Source organism: Bison bison, unplaced genomic scaffold (genome assembly GCF_000754665.1).
Source record: "Bison bison bison isolate TAMUID 2011002044 unplaced genomic scaffold, Bison_UMD1.0 scf7180017864341, whole genome shotgun sequence".
NCBI lineage: Eukaryota > Metazoa > Chordata > Mammalia > Artiodactyla > Bovidae > Bison > Bison bison.
Window position 1 is genome coordinate 1891401 of NW_011494913.1, and position 8101 is coordinate 1899501.

The 8101-nt window shown below is 43.8% G+C and overlaps 1 pseudogene; it reads left to right on the forward strand.

The window, feature by feature from the left end:
• LOC104999046 overlaps positions 1-8101 on the forward strand; it is a 22753-nt pseudogene that overhangs the window by 293 nt on the left and 14359 nt on the right.

Here is an 8101-nt window from a genome sequence, read left to right on the forward strand (position 1 = left end):
CAGCTCAGGAGTTGCGGGTTTGATCCCTGGGTTGGGAAGATCCCCTGGAGTAGGAAATGGCAACCCCTTCCAGTATTCTTGCTTGGGAAATCCTGTGGACAGAGGAGCCTGGTGGGCTACAGTGGGGTTGCGAAGAGTCGGACACGACTGAGCACACACGCAGGTACTTGATCATTTCCTGTGTCCTTGCATCATTTCAGACAGGAAACCACGCCACCCAGCCTTCCACTCCCTCCTGTTCTCTTCTTCATGTCACTCAGGCTTTGCCAGGATTTTTCCTTGACTGGCAGTGACACTGCCCAGACCTGGGATTACCTGTAGCAGTCATGTCCATTTACCGCCCACTCCTTCTGTGGTGTCTGACAGAGCTCTCTCTTGGCCTGTAGAGCTGAGATAGAAAGGTGACTTTCCAGCTGAAAGGTGCTGGGATTACTGGCACGTCTTCCAGTGGCCCCGATTGAGGCCTTGTCTCTCATAGCTCAGGACGTGCCCCTTTCCCACTGAGGTGGGCTCCCCTCAGCTCTCTCATTGCTGCACAGATTCAGAATCTGATCTCAGATTCTCACGTAGCCACTGTACTGTTCTGTGGGGTGCAGAAGGCTGAGTGCCAAGGTCCCTCTCCAGACTGACCTGAGAAGAGTGCATAGTCTGTGCTCTGTGTGCAGGGCCTAGGACTCAGCCTTGCACACATCTGCTCTCCTGGCTGCTCCTGAGCCGGTATTCCACTGGGTCCCTGGCAGTTTGTGAGACTCTTCCCTGAGACGTGTGGGCTGGGCAAGGAAAGAGGGGTGCCGAGCCCACCTGTGCTCATCTCTCTTCCCTCCTTGCCTGCCCAGCTCCTTCCTGTAACATGTGTCTTCGAGTGGAGTTTGACCTTTACAGAAAGGAATGATTTGATTTTCCGGGGAAGGTGGTGAGCATCAGATAGACTTTAGCTATATCAAAGCAGCATATCAATTAAATATCTGCCTAAGAGTCCTTTCTGGGTTTCCATCTTCTAAAAGGCTCACAATAAAATCAACTCCAAAGTTACTGAACTGAAAAGTGGACAATTACTGTCTTGTTGGTAGAATAAAATAGGAAGGAATGTTTAGGCACTTAATTGGCATCCAACAACAGGCGATGGTATGTTAATTAGATGTCAATTACGGCAGAGCGCTAATTGACATTTGATAAGCATTTTGACTGGTAAGCAATGTTTGCTCTGCCAAATTAAATGGCTCGGTGGACTGTGCTTGACTGCTGGGAGGGGGCTTATCTAAGGGTTGCAAGTGCCTGGCGGCCTCCAGGAGGCAGAGGCTGCCTCTGGGGCGCCCTTCCCCTCATTCAGAAACACTTTCAAGAGCCGAGTGATTGCTTCCTGGTCTTGAGTTTTCTTCAAATGTTGCCTCTGGGAAAAGAGATGGTCCTCCTGATGGAACCAGGTTTCACCTGCCTCACATGCAGATCATCTTCCCATTTTCTGTCTTTCCTTCTCAGCCTGCTTGCCCCAGTGTGAGTCCAGTTTCTTTACAGCCATACCTATTTGAATGCTAAGACTGGATCCACCTCTTCAAAGCTGTGAGCCCTGAACAAGTGTAGTTGACTTCTCTGGACCTCATTTTCCTTCTCACTGCCAGAGGGACATTGCCTCAGTATCAAGACCATTGGCAGAAAAATGTCAGGCAAATTTCTAGCACAGAGGAGGAACTCAATACATTTTAGTTCCTCTTTCTCTCTCTCCACTTTCCCTTCTGGTCTCCAAGTCCTACTCCTGGGCTATGGCTTTGTTCTGTTCTGTTGCACTGTGGCCTGATTGCCATCATTCCCAGTGCTCCATCTGAGCTGAGACCCAGGTTGACAACCAGCAGAGAAACACAGTGGCTTGGTTTAAATGCTGGTTCCGCCACTCATTAGCTATGTGACACTGAGCCAGTTACTTCCCTCCTCTGTTATTTGGTTTTCTCCTCTGTGTTGCAGGAATAATTGACGATGCTTATCTTCTAGAGTTGATGGAATGACTTAAGATGAAGCCTGTGCTCTCAAGTGTTCAGTGAACATTGGCTGTTGAAGTCATCAGACCCAGTCGTCTAGAGTGAAACCATTGAACTTGATTCTCTTATTCAGTAACCAACTCTTGAGTGTATTCAAGCTTCCACAATCCTTTTTTAAATGGATGGCAGCATGCCAAATGGCCTTATTCCATCCTCTTCACCTCCTTTCTCTTGAGGACTGCTGGATTGGTTCAGATAGACTCTGGCTGCTGTGTGTGGCAACGGCATGGCACGCTTTGTTAAAGAGTGTATTTGCGTGTGCGTGTGTGTGTGTGTACTTGCACAAGGGCCCGCAGACTGATTAAGTGTCAGTGAGTCCTAGTTCTTTTGTAAAAAAAAAAAAAAAAAATGTGACTCTTTCTTTGCTACCAGTTGGCATTTTACTCTAAAATATCACTTGGGAACTTAGATTGCCGATGGAACTAGGTCAATTTGATGAGAGCTAATTTATTGAATGGCTAATTTGCCAAAAGCCAATTCACCAGAAGTTAATTTGCTGAAAATAAGTTTGCTGAATCATTAAAGCACTGAACGATCAGTTCACTGAAAACTGTCAAACCCTCCACCCTGTTTGGGAGTGGTAGCTGTAGATGTTTTGTGGTCAGAACCAGAAGCACATGTGGAAAAGACTCAGAGGCAAAGATCCTTAAAAATAAAGGAGTTAGGAACTGGAATTAAAGGGAAAGCCCCTCTGCTTCCAGTTAAATACCTTCTGTTTAAAAAGTGCTCTGCCTTTGAGTGTTGAAACTATACACGTAGTTGACCTGGGCTGCTCTGTGGTTCAGTGGCTGCAAGCAAGCGATGATGAAACAGTAACAAAAATTCATTCTCAAATATGTATGACTAAATCACTTACAGACTGGCTTTGGCAAACTGATTTTCAGTGGATCAGTGAGAATGGCCAACTGAGAGAGGCCGGTCATCCATCCATAGAGAACAAGAGGCTGATGGTGGCCCCTGGTCCACATCTGCATCTCAGCCGGGGCTGGGACAGGGGAACTGGGGCGGGGAGCAGGTCAAGCGGCCTGTGCCTCTGGGTGCCAGTAGGATTGAGGATTAAGCCAGCAGTGGTTCTTAGTTCTGGGGCATGCTTAGAAGGATGCCAGACCCAGACACTGCTAAGAACGGGACAGGCAGAAGCTCAGAATTGACCTGGGCCCAAGGCAATAGGCAGGGCTCTGGGGAGGTGCCCTCCAGCCCCAGGCCTTCTGTGAGGAGCAAGGCAGAATTGGCAGGGGCCTGGGGACAGCCCCAGCACACCAGGTTAAGGTGGAGACCCCAGGTTCCCTGAATGTAGGCTCACTTATCAAGTAAAAAAAAAAAAAAAAAAAACCATCACGTGCTCATAACAGTCAAAAAGAAATAATATTAGCTGAATATGCTCTCAGTCATGTCCGACTCTTTGCAGCGCTATGGACCGTAACCCACCAGGCTCCTCTGTCCATGGCATTTTCCATGCAAGAATACTGGAGTGGGTTGCCATTCCCTTCTCCAGGGGATCTCCCTGACCCAGGGATTGAACCCAAGTCTCCTGCATTGCAGGCAGATTCTTTACCGTCTGAGCCACCAGGGAAGCCCCTGAATATATTGAGCATTTACTATGTCCTAGACCCATGCTAAGCGCTTGTATATAAGATCACAGAACTAACAAGAGTCAGGGAGTGGCTTTACAACGAGCTCTGTCTGGTTGCAGATCTATGCCCTTGACTCAAAAAAGTTTATATAATTATCAGCGTGCTAAGTTGCTTCAGTTGTGTATGACTCTTTGCAACCTTATGGACTGTAGCTTGCCAGGCTCCTCTATTCATGGGATTCTCCAGGCAAGAATACTGGAATGAGTTGCCATTTCCTTCTCTAGGGGATCTTCCCAACCCAAGGATTGAGCCTGTGTATCCTCGACTCCTGCATTGCAGGTGGATTCTTGACTGCTGAGCCCCTGGGGAAGGCTCATATGTAATTATATGTAAACATATATGCATGTTATAGCCTTTATTTTTAAAATACATATGAGATAATATACTGTTCTATTTATTCTTTTCATTTAAGTACATGAATTGAAATTCTTTCTATGTAAGCACATATACATACTTCATTCTTTTTAAAAAACTGGGTGGTATTCCATTGTGTAGAGCTGTTGAATCATTATTTATTTAAACAAGTATGAGGTTCCGATTGCTATATTTGACAGTTCTCGGTATTACTCATACTTTTAAGTTTAGCCATTCTGGTGGGTGTGAAATCATGTTTAATTGTGGTTTTATTTTTAAATTTTGTTTATTTATTTTCGGTTGTGCTGAGTCTCTGTTGTATGAGGGCTTTCTCTAGGGGCGGCAAGTGGGGGCTACTCTTCCTTGCATGGGTTTCCCATCGTGGTGGTTGCTCTTGTTGCAGAGCACGGACTCTCGGGGTACAGGCTTCAGTAGCTGCAGCATATGGACTCAGCAGTTGCGGCTTGCGGGCTCTAGAGCTTGGGTTTAGTTGTTGTGGTGCAGGGGCTTAATTGCTTTGCAGCAAGTGGAATCTTCCCAGACTGGGGATTGAACCCATGACCTCTGCATTGGCAGGTGGATTCTTATCCATTGTACCACCAGGGTCCTCATTGTGGTTTTAGTGTACAATTTTGTGATGACTATTGGAATTGAGTACATTTTCATATATCTATTGGGCATTTTTCTACTTTTCTGTGCCTGCTCAAGAGTCTTTCCTATTTTTCTATTGCAGTGTCTTATTTTTGTTTGTGTGTGTGTTAGTCACTCAGTCGTGCCCGACTCTTTGTGACCTCACAGACTGTAGCCTGCCAGGCTTCTCTGTCCATGGAATTCTCCAGGCAAGAACACTGGAGTGGATTGCCATTCCCTTCGTTACTTGTAGTAAATCTTTGTATATTCTGGATTCAGGTCTTTTGTTACTTACATGTGTATATTGCAGAAGTTCTTGCATCCTCCGACTTGTTTTTGATTCTTGGAATAGTATCTTTTGGAAATAAGAGGGTTTTCATTCGTTGGTTTGTTTGTGGTTCTTTTTGTGTTTCTTTTTTGGCTATGCCACAAGGTGGGTTGTGGGATCTTAGTTCCTGACTAGGGATTGATCCTGCTGCTGCTGCTGCCAAGTTGCGTCAGTCGTGTCCGACTCTGTGCGACCCCATAGACGGCAGCCCACAAGGCTTTGCCATCCCTGGGATTTTCCAGGCAAGAACACTGGGGTGGATTGCCATTTCCTTCTCCAATGCATGAAAGTGAAAAGTGAAAGTGAAGTTGCTCAGTCGCGTCCGACTCTTAGTGACCCCATGGGCTACGGCTCACCAGGCTCCTCTGTCCATGGGATTTTCCAGGCAAGAGTACTGGAGTGGGGTGCCATTGCCTTCTCCAAGGGATTGAACCTAGGCCCCTTCAACCCTCCACCCCCAGTGAGGGTGCCGAATACTGATTACCAGCAAATTCCAAAAATTCTCAGTTTTAATCAGGTTCAACCTAGCAGTTACTTCCTTTAAAGCTGGTGTCCTCTGGGTCCTGTTTAAACGTGATTCTTTATTCCAAGATAATGAAGACATTTCCCCATATTATCTTCTATACGTTTTATTGCTTTATGTTTTTATTTATATATACAATCCACATGTTTAATTTTTGTTGGTGACATAGAGGTCCAGATTCCACTTTTTTCCCAAATGTTTATCAATTTGCTGATGTATCCATGGAGAGAGATGTGGTCCACGTCAGCCCACTCCTCTGCCTTCTTGTCCTTCCTCCTTCTCTGTTTATCAAATTAACCTAATGCCAGGTTGATTAAAGGGCCATTGTTTTCTCCTCTGCTATATAAAGTTACCTTTGTTGTAAACCAGGGATTATAAGGATTGGATTGACTGTTTCCGGACTCATATTCTGTTTCATTGTTTAATTACTGACTTAATTATTTTGGCTTTATAATCAGTAGCTCTTACTATTCCATCTGGTTCTTCAAGAGATTCTTCGTTTTTCTTGGCCCTTCGTATTTCTGTATAAAATTTAAAATTGTCTTGTCAACTTCCATGCTAGAATTTTGATAGGAGTTCATGATGAGGTGTATCCCTCCTTTATTTAAGTGATCTTCAATTTCTCGCAGTGTTTTGTAGTTTTCTGCAGAAACTAGAATTATTGTACCTTCTTTGTTAAATTTATTCTCACATTTATTTATTTTTCTTACCATACTATAATTGGAGTATTTTAAAGTTTCATTTTCTACTTGTTCATTGGACTTTATTATGAAGCTACAATTACTTTTTGTGGGTTGAGTTTGTACCACTGACTTTGCTAAATATATTAATCCTAGCAGTTTGTCTATAGATTTTTGTGTATTTTCTCTCATACTGTCTTTAATGCAGTCTATATATTAATTTATGACCCTTATATTTTCAATATCACAGTAATCCAAGTCTATGCCCCAACCAGTAACGCTGAAGAAGCTGAAGTTGAATGGTTCTATGAAGAACTACAAGACCTTTTAGAACTAACACCCAAAAAAGATATCCTTTTCATTATAGGGGACTGGAATGCAAAAGTAGGAAGTCAAGAAACACCTGGAGTAACAGGCAAATTTGGCCTTGGAATACGGAATGAAGCAGGGCAAAGACTAACAGAGTTTTGCCAAGAAAATGCCCTGGTCATAACAAACACCCTCTTCCAACAACACAAGATAAGACTCTATACATGGACATCACCAGGTGATCAACACCAAAATCAGGTTGATTATATTCTTTGCAGCCAAAGATGGAGAAGCTCTATACAGTCAGCAAAAACAAGACCAGGAGCTGACTGTGGCTCAGACCATGAACTCCTTATTGCCAAATTCAGACTTAAATTGTAGAAAGTAGGGAAAACCACTAGACCATTCAGGTATGACCTAAATCAAATCCCTTATGATTATACAGTAGAAGTGAGAAATAGATTTAAGGGCCTAGATCTGATAGATAGAGTGCCTGATGAACTATGGACTGAGGTCCGTGACATTGTACAGGAGATAGGGATCAAGACCATCCCCATGGAAAAGAAATGCAAAAAAGCAAAATGGCTGTCTGGGGAGGCCTTACAAATAGCTGCAAAAAGAAGAGAAGCGAAAAGCAAAAGAGAAAAGGAAAGATATAAACATCTGAATGCAGAGTTCCAAAGAATATCAAGAAGAGATAAGAAAGCCTTCTTCAGCGATCAATGCAAGAAATAGAGGAAAACAACAGAATGGGAAAGACTAGGGATCTCTTCAAGAAAATCAGAGATACCAAAGGAATATTTCATGCAAAGATGAGCTCGATAAAGGACAGAAAGGGTATGGACCTAATAGAAGCAGAAGATATTAAGAAGAGATGGCAAGAATACACAGAAGAACTGTACAAAATGATCTTCACAACCCAGATAATCATGATGGTGTGATCACTGACCTAGAGCCAGACATCCTGGAATGTGAAGTCAAGTGGGCCTTAGAAAGCATCACTACGAACAAAGCTAGTGGAGGTGATGGAATTCCAGTTGAGCTATTCCAAATCCTGAAAGATGATGTTGTGAAAGTGCTGCACTCAATATGCCAGCAAATTTGGGAAACTCAGCAGTGGCCACAGGACTGGAAAAGGTCAGTTTTCATTCCAATCCCAAAGAAAGGCAATGCCAAAGAATGCTCAAACTACCGCACAACTGCACTCATCTCACACGCTAGTAAAGTAATGCTCAAAATTCTCCAAGCCAGGCTTCAGCAATATGTGAGCCGTGAACTTCCTGATGTTCAAGCTGGTTTTAGAAAAGGCAGAGGAACCAGAAATCAAATTGCCAGCATCTGCTGGATCATCAAAAAAGCAAGAGAGTTCCAGAAAAACATCTATTTCTGCTTTATTGACTATACCAAAGCCTTTGACTGTGTGGATCACAATCAACTGTGGAAAATTCTGAAAGAGATGGGAATACCAGATCACCTGATCTGCCTCTTGAGAAATTTGTATGCAGGTCAGGAAGCAACCGTTAGAACTGGACATAGAACAACAGACTGGTTCCAAATAGGAAAAGGAGTTCGTCAAGGCTGTATATTGTCACCCTGCTTATTTAACTTAT